The sequence below is a fragment of the Bombus huntii genome, chromosome 13 (genome assembly GCF_024542735.1).
Source record: "Bombus huntii isolate Logan2020A chromosome 13, iyBomHunt1.1, whole genome shotgun sequence".
In the NCBI taxonomy this organism is placed as follows: domain Eukaryota; kingdom Metazoa; phylum Arthropoda; class Insecta; order Hymenoptera; family Apidae; genus Bombus; species Bombus huntii.
Window position 1 is genome coordinate 1409298 of NC_066250.1, and position 12975 is coordinate 1422272.

The 12975-nt window shown below is 41.4% G+C and overlaps 1 protein-coding gene across 2 annotated transcripts in view; it reads left to right on the forward strand.

Moving 5' to 3' along the window:
* LOC126872420 (integrin alpha-PS2-like) overlaps positions 1 to 12975 on the forward strand; it is a 74840-nt gene that overhangs the window by 7612 nt on the left and 54253 nt on the right. The window lies entirely within an intron of this gene.

Consider the following 12975-nt stretch of genomic DNA (forward strand, 5'->3'; position numbering starts at 1 on the left):
CTTCGTGGATTTTATGGTCGTATCTCGTTGGCGTTCGAGTTTTTATTACGTCGAAAAGAAAGATTGTACGCTGTTTTTGTGTCGATGATATCGCGAAATCGACAAGGTACGATTGGTGCGAACGATCGATCGGATTACGAGACTTTTCTGCGCTGTGTAAACGAGTAGAACAGATTCTCGTAAATCGAACGCTGCAGGTACCGAAAGTCGCGAGTAATTGGTAGATCGCGAGCCATCGTTTCACGAATTACAGGATTGTAAAAAAGTGTGAAAGCACTGTAAAAGAGAACGATACTCGATAGCGCTTAATTCCTTGAAGAGTACTTCGCCAAAAGATCCACAGAGTGAACGTTTTAATTACTCTTAAACACACATATTCATCGCTGTAATTAATCACGAGATGCCAACTGCGCGTGCCAACGATGCAACAATCGTTTGCAGCCAACGAACGATTCGATATCGTCGAACAGCCGTAACCGATGCGGTGAATCGACAAAATACAGAGAAAGGAAGGTGTACAAACTTCCCCGAGGAAAGGGAAGAAAAAGAGCAAAGAGCGAGAAAGAGGGGAAGAAGAGGGGAATGGAGATAATGAGGATCGCGTGAGGCACGTGCCCGAAGCTCTTGCCGTGTCATTATCCAGAAGAGAACCGACAGCCGCGGGCCTATTACCTTTACCTGGACGCATGCAAACACGTGTGCAAATGCTCTTACACACGTGAGCGACACGTTTGCACGCGGCTGCAGGGCCAGGTGGAGAAGCTGCTAGGAATAAAGGAAAAAAGAAACCTTCTTCAAATGAGTTACTGCTTTGCCTCTGGTTTCTTCTCGTCGTGCGCCATGTGCAGTCTTCAGAGCGCAACATGGAATACGAAATTTTTAACGATACGACGTATTTTCGTTATTCGTTCGTTCCGATTGCTAGCTTTTAACGTCTCGTTTAATACGAATGCGTTCGGACGAGCAATTTGTTTTATTTCACATTCTCTGGCTATATCGGCGATGTTCGTGCGAACATTTAAAAATACAGAGATTGCGTATCATCTGCAGAAATATATAAAACATACGAAATAAAGTACTCGCAAGTGTAAATCGACGTGTTCGAACGATGATACGGCAAGTAATTCCGGTCACGTAAATTTGTATTTTCTTCTTTTTATTTTTGAGTTTTGAATTTTTGATAATGATTGGCGTGTGGAAGAAAAGTTTGGTGAAAGTTTGGTGGCTTTTTGTACGTAGGGCGGTACCCCGAATCATTGTTCAAGGATTGTAATAAATCTTATATCACGGAGATGGCCTTAATCTTTTTTAACGAACATCTATAATTCTTTTTTGCCGCGTATGAAAGTCCGCAAGATGAGGTTGACAATTAGAAAACACTGCTTCGCTCGCTGATTATTTCCTTCGTATTTTCGCTTCGTATAATTTTACAAGAGTAAAATTTCTACGGTACGGTAAAAAATAAAACTTGAATTAAGACTCGTTGTAGGCAAAAATTTGATACACCTGAAATTAATTACTCCTTCGCAAGTGTTTTTTCCATTACACGAATTAATCCACGAAGAAGCTACACTCGGTTTCCGTAATTAATCGTTGCCAGCTGATGTTCCGTAATTATTCTCGAAGCTACTCTGCTAAACGTGACTTAACAGATGACCGCCAGTGTGTGTTTACGCGATTTTTACGTCACGTGCGTAGCGCAGCTCGTTTCCTAGTGACGTGAGTGACGTAATGACTCGTACGTGAAAGTCATTAAGCATCGGCAACGTGAGAGTGCAATTGAAACGGCTCGTTAAGTGATTTAGAAGCGCATTTCCGACCACCTAAGAGTCGAATGGCTGTTATTAAGTCCCTCCGTTATTTATTATTGCCTTTTTTCATAGTTCCTTATAACGAATGAATCGATCAGACCTAATCGATTAGCCAACGTGTAATTGGTAGCGTGTAAAAGTAAACACGGTTCGATTAATTTTCTGAGGTGCAATTTTTATTCGAAACAAGTTTTAACGTGGTAACGATGAAATCTGCATATACAGGCTGTTGTAAAAAAGTGAGTCTGAGACTTTGTGGCAATAATTAAAACTCGTGTTTATCACGCGACCATCGCGATCCGATCGTCGAAGGTAAATCACCAAAAGACAGGCGAACGTTGTAATTACAGCGTGGCGATTCGTCTCGAAGCACCCACGTGGATCGATGCCGCACGTGCAGACGTACGTCGCACACAGGATGCTTCGTCGCGGTTTTTATAGCAATTCGTGGATCACCGACACACGGGGTCGTCGACGTAACACGAATTGACAGCGAGTATCGCGTGTCGGTATCACGTACGGTGCTACCGAGTGATTCACGATACGGTTGAAATCACCATTGCGGCCTGTGACTGTCGACACGGGAATATCCAAGCCGTACGTGTTATGTGCTGTAAACACAGCGAATAGAATCACCGCGTAGGTGTGTCCAGAACTATTTCTATCGTCCTGCATGCCATACCGCTGTTCGAAACCTAAAACAACGAGATTATCGTCTGAATAGCTGTAATGATATATCGTTTAGCTGCATGCCGTGGGATCGATGCTGTTTCTACAATAAGGAACAATAAGGAATTTTCAAACTTTCAGCGGATTAGAAGGAACGTTAGACAGCTAAATAATCTCACGCGTTAAATACGATGGATTTTGAAATGGTAGACAGGCTCTGAATGTTAGGTCCATGGCGATTAGTTTTGCACTCGGAAGGTTCGATCATATGTTTCAAAAATTTGTACGGTATATCCGATGTTCGTGGAAATTCTGGTTTTCCCGGACTTCCGTCAGTCTGTTCGAGGCCACAGCTTGTCATTGGAAATCTGCAGCATGTCGTTTCGGTCTCGTGTCTTCCGACCGTTCCGTGTCTATTCCACGAATACTACCAGTTGTTCTGTTCACCATATGGCAACGAAATGCTCGCACCTATGCGCCTTCCCGTCCAAATTGCATTGTTATTCGGCAGACTTGGCGCAACACATGTTTCCTCAGAGTGCTGCCGAGTTCCGTCAATAAGAAGAACGTGGCTCGAAGACCGGGAAAACCATTTTATGGGCGTCCGTACGATGATTTACAGTTCCTCTCTCCAACTATCCTCGTTATAATCGATTGAACGCTGCTGGATCGAGTAACTCGTTTCTGTGTTTACGCAGCTGAATTCGAAAATTTGTGTAGTCCTCCGAAACAACGTGTACGATTGCGAGGCAGACACTGGAAAGCAGGGAAATTCGAAAATTTAAAAAAATAGAAATACGAGAGAAGAGAAGTAATCAAAAGGGAGAAATGGAATTTATGAACAGTAAGGAGTAATTGGGGTGAGAAATAAATTTGAAGAACGAAATGGAAAGAGACAAAGATCAAACAAGTAAAATAAGACCATTCATATAACTATGATAGGATGTTTGAAGAGTAGGTGTTTGGATAACAAAGACCACACTGTACTGTGTAAGTCTACTAGGATTTCGTTTCCAGTTATTTTTAGACGCTCGTCCAATTTCCCGATTAACAATACGGAAGGAACGAACGAACGCTTTCTCGAGACAGACGAAGAAGCTTCTTCGAAATCAGCGATAAAATTCCATAGCAGGATTCGTTCGAATCTGATAAGCCAGATAGATAATACCATAAGAGATGTCACGTACGTACGCAATTGCTGTTGCATTGTTCATATACCGCGTATGGAAGTGGGTCGTTGCATCGTAACTGCAGATGAGACGATTCTGATTAATTCGTTCTTTTATTAATGCGATTAAGATCGACCAATTAATCTGCTCGTGCAGACCCAGTTCCCTTCGTGATTGATCTCGTTGCGTACGAGCTGCGAATGCGACTCTCTGTTCTCGATCATGTGCATTGCAGCTACTTATTTATTGCGCGACAATGCAACGCTGCAATTGTACAATTTATCGCATTCCTTCCGTCTCGCCGCCATTCCGTTCTCTTCTATTTTCGTTCTCTTTTATTTTAGCGAATTATCGTGACGATAAAATGAAAATATCCAAACAATAAATAAAATAAATTACAATTAAAATAACATATTTTCGTTCTATCAGAATTAGAAAAGACTGCAGTACTAAAGGTACTAAAAAAACAAAAGAGGAAAATATTGTTTAGAGAATGGTACAGATCAGGCAGATTTTCCACGAAACGATAAACAATTTTTAAAGCTCGAGTAACAAAAATCTTTTCTGTTCCCAGACGAAGTGGCTTGTTTAAAGTCTGGTTCGGAGGAACTGCGAGCGTTTACCATGCAGATATCTTTTATTAGCAACGAGGCTGATGTAATCGAGTAAACAGTTGTCTGATAAGAACAATAACAGAGGAACGTACGAATTCGCAAGACGTCTCGAACGTGACCAATGCGAACGTCGAGATTTCACGAGTTTTGCCAAGTCTGGTGTCCACGTGCACGTCTTTTGACCAGTCTTGGCTATCCGTGTCGGCTTATCTGGAAGAGTCGCTTGAACACGTACAGATTGCTGGAAACGAAAGTCGCTAAATTCCTGTTCGCTTCTCTTGGATTTTTTCAACGCTCGTTATGAAACTTTTGATCGTAAATTCATCAATATCGTACGGCGTGCACTTACAGTAAAAAACGCGATCGAAGGTCGTGAAATTCAAAGATTTCCAAGACGAAACAAATTATTTCATCCGGCTCTTTTATGTAACTTTCTCGGAATTAAATACTCACTTAATTCGCCATTGAAGGATGTTAACGTTCAACGACGTTGAAGGCTTAATTTTTGCTCGCGATAAATCTTAAGCTGTACTCGAAACTACCCGACTGAAGGGAATTTTACAAGACGAGTGCGAGTGATCGCGTTTTTATTTGTACGGATGATACGAGTGAATTGTAAATTCACGCAAGAACGACACACGGTTAATCTTGATCGCTAATCGAAGCCGCTGAATGGCCTTGAATTCATTCAAAGACAGTCATACGTTCCGCCTCGCATGCTTATACTACCGCCAGATGTAAATTACGCTCGAGGAATGTTCAATTGGATCTATAATTGCTCGTGACCGAGATAGAGTCGAAGACTTTGCTATCCTAGAAAGGAAAGCCATATTTTTTTCCTCCGTGAAATTCGATACGCGGCTAATTTCGTAAGAATTCATGATCATTGGTCGCGGGATCGGTATGGTTTGATATTTACTTTGGAATAAACGTATGGTAATTATTTATGAAAATTGTATGGTAATTAAATTTTAATCGAATCGCGAAGATTTCTCAGATTATACGGCGATTAGAAAGTTTCCAAGCAACTTTTTGCGATAAATGTGTAGTCGCGTTGGCACAATTTTACTCGAAAAAGTTTTATCGAGAATTGGACACAAAGAAGTTCGGGGTTGCAGGCTTTCGACTGTCACGTATGAAATTGTTTTTCTTGTCGTATGTCTAAAAGAACATTAAAATTCCAATTTGGCGCTGATATTTCCTGTCGAGGAATTACCACGCACCCGGAAATTTTCTCTTTGTCGGCGCTTAATTAGAATACAATCCGCGCGTGGCGATGCGTTCTGATAACTGTGCGTATTATGTATGCGCGATTAACAGGTGAATATGTAATTAGTCACCTGCCGAAATTTATTCTCTGTCGACTTTTAGGTGTTGCGTTAAATCGCACTTTTAGTAGCGTAAATTACGCAATAAATAATCAACCAATCTAACTTTAAAATTCTTAGCATTTTTCAGAAACTTCATTCGTAGTTTGGTGCAAATAAAATAATTGAAGCTTCGCTGTCGGTCCCAAGAGGCGACGTCACATGTTACTCACAGAATAACGTTCCAAACGAATTTTGAAACAGAATGAAATTCTTTTTCCTCGCGAGGATTCACCCTCTGTGGCGAACAGAAAGAGCCACCCTTCGCGTCAGCTGTTTCATAAATCAACGCTCGTACATCGACTGACCTGGCACGCTCGTGTACGTGCGATTTCGCTTCGGATGATCGAAGCTTTGCTCACAGTGAAAGTCGCGAGCGTCGGTGAGGTGGTGCTCCTTATAAAGTAGCAGAGAGCCTCGACGTCGATACGCCTTCGTTCCACTTGCGTCATCGATTGATCGCGCGTCAAGACGCGCGCGTTGCGTGTCCCTAAATTCCGGTTGCACAATGGAACTTTAGAACGATCCATGTCCGCTTGAAATCGAGCGAGAAGACTTGCGAAATCTCTCGTTGAGTTGGCATGTTTGGAAAAGTAGGCCATGGGGGTGTTCAACCCCCTCGTACTTTGCGATTCTCTTCACTGCGTTATTCGGAGAAAGTATCGATCATGAACTTTCTAATAGGAATATTTTTTTCCAATTATCACAAGCATATATTTTATATCAGGTAATAATTTGTATATGATTGTACAAGTTTCTATAGATTGTTGTTTGCCTTTTAATCCATCGAAAATATCGATTCGTACTGACGCTTTACGAGATCTCAATTAATAAGATCAATTCGTGGAATTGTCAGTGTTATAAATATCCAATACGTAGCGCGAATGACATTATAATTAATTCCATCGTTGAGCGTGTCGTGTTTCATTGCACGACCGTTTTATTCGAGTTCATTAGAATCTCGACGAGATATTCGTACTAGCCTGCGGAAGAAATTTCGCAACAATTCGACACAGCTGTTTTAACGGAATTTCGTTCTGTTCAGCGATAATGCAGCCGAGTTGCATGTACATATCGTGCGGAAGGCGTCTTCTACCTGGTTTTAAATTTCCTAGCACGCACATGCTCATTACCATATGTACGTTCCACGGGAACATCTCGAGTTCGCTGAACTCTACACCTTAATCGAGCATTCATTCCAAAAATCGGGTATGTTCTCACTTCCAGCTGTCTTCTATCTCTTCAGCGATAAATACCGCGGTCACTACGCTACACTACACTCGCTTAGTACGATAGACGGTTCTTCGCGAACAACTTTTAGCGGATGATCTATAATTTCTGCTTGATCTACGTATATCTAAAACTTTCTATCACGTTTCCTAAAATAACGATAAGAATTGTTATCGGAGATATAGGTTGAAATTTCTATGTAACAAATTATTCGTTGGCAGTTAATTTTTAAAGAAGGATCATCCAGTCCGAAAAATATTGAAAGAAACCGAGATAAAGGAAATTACCTTTCAATTATCCTTTTGAAAAAATGACAAGCCTAACTGATTGTGAGTGAAATTCATCATAAGAGAGGATATCAGATTTTACGTGACGTGTCGGATGCTTTTCATGGGCGTATAGAAGGCACTTCCCTTTGTAGGGACTTAAAGTGTTACGTGATTTCCGGCTTGAAATACTAAGGTTGCATTACAATCGTCATTCTTTATGCGCATACACGGATTTCTGTTTGATTATGACAGTTGTGACGGAAGGAAGTCGGTGAATTAAACGTTCCTTTCTCTACGATTTAACGTATATTCGGATGCAGATATTCAACATTGCTGCAGCTGAAGGCTAGATCGAACGAAGTCTTTCCGTTGGAAAAAGACATAATTATTCGATTCATTGTCAAAATTCAGATCTTTCTCCTACAGATTTCTTGTACCACTCAATTTATTTTAATCCAGAGATATCGCTATCGTCGGATCGAACTTTGGCGGACATGCGATTAAACGAAACAAGTATCGATTATCTATCGTGCTTGTTCTGCAACCTTGAGTCTATGCGGAGGCTGTAAAACTTCCATTGTTTCACGCGACACCCACGCATAGCGTTGAAATGCAGTAGAATCTTTGTTATTCGAATTGTCATCGTTCGGATGCTTTGCTCTTTCAGACTAGATCTTCTTCAACCTCGACATACCGACCGTGTGCTGTCTATGACGATCGAAACTCGACATTCCCTTAAATTAAAGACCATAAAATTCGAATTAAGCATCTTAGAGAGCTACCAATCGCATTCACCTCGTTGTCGTCCCTAAATCACGAATAAGACCATCCGTCTCAGCCCCATAAATCAGCAGCAAGCGTATTTTATACACAGGGGAGGTCTTTTTTTCGCGCATGGGCGCAATGAGCGTGCACGAACGCTTCAATGGGCCAATAAATAAATCCATCGTTGCTGGACGAAGAGGTATCGCCGGGACAGGTTGTGGCCTTTTGCGCCAACGGACAACGACGGTGGCGTAAAAATAGCGGCGCGTATCGCACGGAAAAATCGCGGCCGTGCATGAATTAGAGAGCCGGGCGAACATCGGCGTCCCTTTGGCGTCGCGGCACGCGAGGCCGTCGTATTGACTTATATCGCGACGCGACAGACGCGCATTTGTAATCGCCGTATTTGGCAAAATCGGACGGCTCCATTCGCGGCAACGAGAACCGTCTGTCCCGCGCAATCTCCGGCTTTGATCGCTGAAAACGCGGCGAATCGGCGACAAATTTATACGCGCCGCGAGATGCGTGAGAAACATCGCCGGGGAAAGCGGGAGGATCATGAGAGAAATACGGAACCGTGTTCTTGCGAAATCTCGCTTAGACAGACTTCAGTTACTTTCGCGATTTCAGAGATTAGGAAACTGTCGGATATAAACGTCGAATTGGCTGAAAAGTTCGCAGTATTTATGGTGAAAATGGAACTACGTGCCTCCACCAATTGAATTCGCATTTTACGCTAAATCCACTCCATTCGCAAATTTCCAAATTTCCAGATTTCTACATCGACGCTTTTGAAGTTTCTTACATAATCTACTTGTAGCCGTTCTACGAGGAATTTCGTCACGAATCACGGATAGATACGACTGGAATAAATAATCGGAAAGCACGATTACGCTGGCTTTTAAACAAGATCGACACCGGGGACTAGCTTTCTCGTAATTTGTTAGAAGTTTCTTGCCAGATCGTTGCCTCGATCTCTTGATTGATTTATTTATCGATTCGTTGATGTAGTCATAGATGTTGATTGCCAGCAGGCATCGAGTGTTTTCATAGGGTACGCGTTCACTGTTGATTTATTCAACCAGTCGACTTCACGGAGAAAAGACCGCCGTGTGCCCCCGTTCCTTTTTGCTGGTCGTAATTGAAATTCCGATCGAATTAAGTGCTCTGTGGCGATATGATGTTATTGAGTCGTTTGCAGCTTCACGCTCGTTAGGATCGGTATGTCAGCAGCTACTGTGTTATTTTAGCGTCGTCTGTGCGTTTGGATCTTCGTACTGTTCTCTCTATTCTTTTCTCGTAGACAAGATAACGTTGCTACGACGATGTCTCCACGATATATTTTCTACACGGAATCTCATAGAAGTTTTCCTATTAGCGATTTTCCTTATAGAAGATTAAAGCGTATTTCGAACAACAAAATTCTACTTAAAAGCAGGGATATTTCTTCGGACCACGAGTTTCCATCAAAATTCACGAGCCAAGTGCACTCGCGAATCGTTTTTCGAGCTAATTTAGAAGATGCTAAATCACTGCACCTGCGCGTTTGTCGGTGCAGCTGCAGGCTTTCATTAGCACGTAGTGAGGCCTCAGCATCCAATAAATCCGAGACGATCGAACATATTGCACACGCATCCGCACGTGTTTTTCAATCACAAGAAATTTGAGAAATGGGTTTGCAATCTTCCTTGAAACTGTACCGTAAAAATCGTTGAAAATCATCGAGTTTGAAACATGGAGCGCAGCTGTCTGTATCCGCGCGTCCATCTATGTACATGGACATATGGCAAATTATACCGATTGCCGAACTAAGATCGTACAAGGTGTTCGTGCAACAGAAGTCTATAACTCGCAACTTGTAACTTGTCAATTATACCGTTGTCCACTTATGCGATACTTTCGGCCGCACCCTGTATAAAATCTTTAGGAAACAAGAAGCTGTATCCAGACGTGAAACCTGTACCGAACGATCTGAAATAGCGATCCGAGGTTTGTAACCTGTCATTTTTATCGTCAGCCGTATAAAGACTGGATCCAGCGGGGATCGAATAAAAAAGAATCTAAATTGTTCTCCAAACTGGATCGACATTGTATAAATCAACGCGTTTCAACTTTCCCTCGATGTCAGGTTGCTTGTCCTCGCTTAACCTGTCGCTTGCTACGAACCATCTTTACCGCCTACTGTCACGACTATCCGCGAGATTGACACACCTGAATGTTCTATCGTCGAATCCTGTTCGTGACGACTGATAACGGTACTAGCATTTAACGGGCAAAGGGGAAATAAATATTGCAGAGGCAAGCGAATATTAAATTAAGAGAAGCGAGCAAGCCAAGCGAGACACTATGGTAATAAAAATAAAACATACAAACTTCAAAAATCAGGAAAAGTGGTTTTTATCGACAAATATGCTAAAAAGAAGAAAATAATTTTCTTAATCAGGCATTATTAAGTAATTGAACGTAATATACCGGGGAACCTGTATATGTTAAGCACACTCGGTAATCACGTAGGGTATCGATCGACAAATGAACTCGTATTTGCTAAAAATAAAAACCTTCGGATAGGCCGACGAACAGAAAAGTAAGCTGAATAATAGCCGTTAATACGGACGAGAGGGAATTATACAATTTCTTGGTGATCGATAGATTTTCTGACGAGCAATTCTAGCTGTGAATTTGAAAACTTTGCGCGAGAAGTTGCGCGGTTGTGATCGAATCATTGCTAGAATCGCTAGAAGCTACACGGATAAATGTAAATTATTAAATTATCTTTGCAGAGAAAAAAGGCGAAAAGGTCGACGATAGCGAGAGAAAAGAAGGATTTCTAAACGTTTGTATTCGCGGTATCCTGTGCGACCGGTTCGCCCCTGCATTCCTGTTCTGGTGCATGCGTCACATATTGGTGACTGCAGTTCCTCACGATTGCAGAAAAAAATAGAGTGGGCGAGCTTAAGTCCTCGTCAGGTTCGACCCACGGTTGCTATTAACGCGGCGTGTCCGCGAATCCATTGGACATCGAGGTCGTAAATGGATCGAATTTCGTCGGATAACAACTCGGATGCAACAACCCTTCGCGATGAAAATGATTTTCCATTTGCTCATCGCAGCGGATCAAACGCATCAAATTTCACGATTACGTCGTAGAATAATTTCGTTTGCTGGGAAGTAGAACGATTCGTTCGGATAAGAGGAACCGTGAAAGCTGGAAATCTTCGTCAGAGGATTCAACGCGTTAATTGATTCGTCCCTGTTCATTGCTGGTCACCGTTTGTTCTTATCAAAACGACACATGGCAATTCCGGCGGCGAGTTGCGTAGACTTGCGAATCACTTGCATAACTCGCATAATCGTCGCTCCAGCCGTTGTTAACGCGCCTCTGCACGCGTATGCGAGTTTTACCTACACTCTGACTGCAGCCTAGGAGCTGGAGTATGCCAAGGTTGCCCTGTAAACGGTGGCATTTTTACGCCTCGAACGGAGACGACGATGATCTTCCCGACAAAAGAGTCTCAGTTCCCTTTAAAAGCGCCTCTTCGGAAGTTCGAACGCAGCTTCTTTTCATCCATAGAAACGGAACAAATGTTTCTAGGTCGGTGTTTAACGATAAAATACTTTGCACTTTTGTGGACTCGAAAGGATTCTGTTTCATTGTTCGCATGCAAGATAATGATTTATTCGAGGAAGCTTTCTAGATCGCGTTATTTTTACACAGAGATAATTATTAACGTGGCGAGAGAGAAATTTACGATATTGCTTTTGCTCATAGTAAAGAACCGAGTCTTTATCCTAAAGTGAAATTCAACGAAACGAACGATTTCTCCGTCAGTTTCATCCATTGTTCGACGATAAAACGCTACGCATCATTTATCAGCCTGCGGCAATAAGACTACATATTCGAAAGTCATTTTTCTTTATCAGAAGTGCTTTATGCTTGGTGAGTTGAGACGATTCTCTTCAAATTTAATATCAAATACGTAACTTCTATTTAATTGTTGCTTCGTATTTTCGACTTCACAGATTATCGCTAAATTTTATCGAACGAGAAACTAAACACGCGAATATTATCTGATATCCTGCCTTTTGTTAATTTTATTTCTTCTTATAATAATCTTCATCGCGATAAAATTTAATTGTTGCACAATTACGCGCAGAGTAAAGAAATTTTTATTCGGAAAAGTTCAAGGCAAGCCAGGATGTAAGAGCAAGGCTGCTTTAGAAATCGCGTTGTTTGTTCACTCAGCAATTTGCTTCTCTTACGTGTATCTCAACGATATCGATTATTTATAGAAGATAAGTTTTCGAAGAAGATAAGTATTTGACGTTGTAAAATTCATCTGTATGCAGGTGATATTAATCACGTGGTATTATAGGTCATGGTAATTTTAAGTACAACCCCAAGACCGACACACCCTTTCAGGGTAATTATACGATCTATTACCTCGGCTAGCAATCTTCATATTGTGTGCACACGCCTACGTCCAGACGTAAAGATTCGATGATAACGCGCGATGATTGTACTCTGCCACGAAGCGCCGGAAATTACGTGTTTTTGATAATGTTTTTAACGAGGTAACGTGGAATGTTTAAATTAAAAATATACTTATTAGAAGAGAGGAAAATATTTAATAAAGCACTACGTGTGATTAAATAAAAATCAGGAATTATTCGCATTGCCGTATTTCATTAATTTTTAAAAAAATTTTCCGATATCGTGAATGAAAAATGTCGAACGAGTTAATAAGAGAAGATATTTCGTGCAATGTTTAAACGGTAAATTCCTCGAGTACAAGGAACGATGATAACCATCATTGTATGATTTCTCGAGATTATCGTGCTACTGTTAACGAGACAGTGAAATGATTACGATGCTCTTCGATTTACGAATTACAAATTCGTAAGACAGAAGTTCTCGAAATATTAAAAGCTTGTCAAATATTTCACGATGATTTACGTTTATCGTATTTTAATTTTTTGCTCCGATAATTTCAATGATAATCTAGAACCGGAGAGCCATTCATTAGAAAAGTGGAGTAGTCGTTAAATTCTAAGCCAACAAATACAATGGGTAGTTTAGAGCA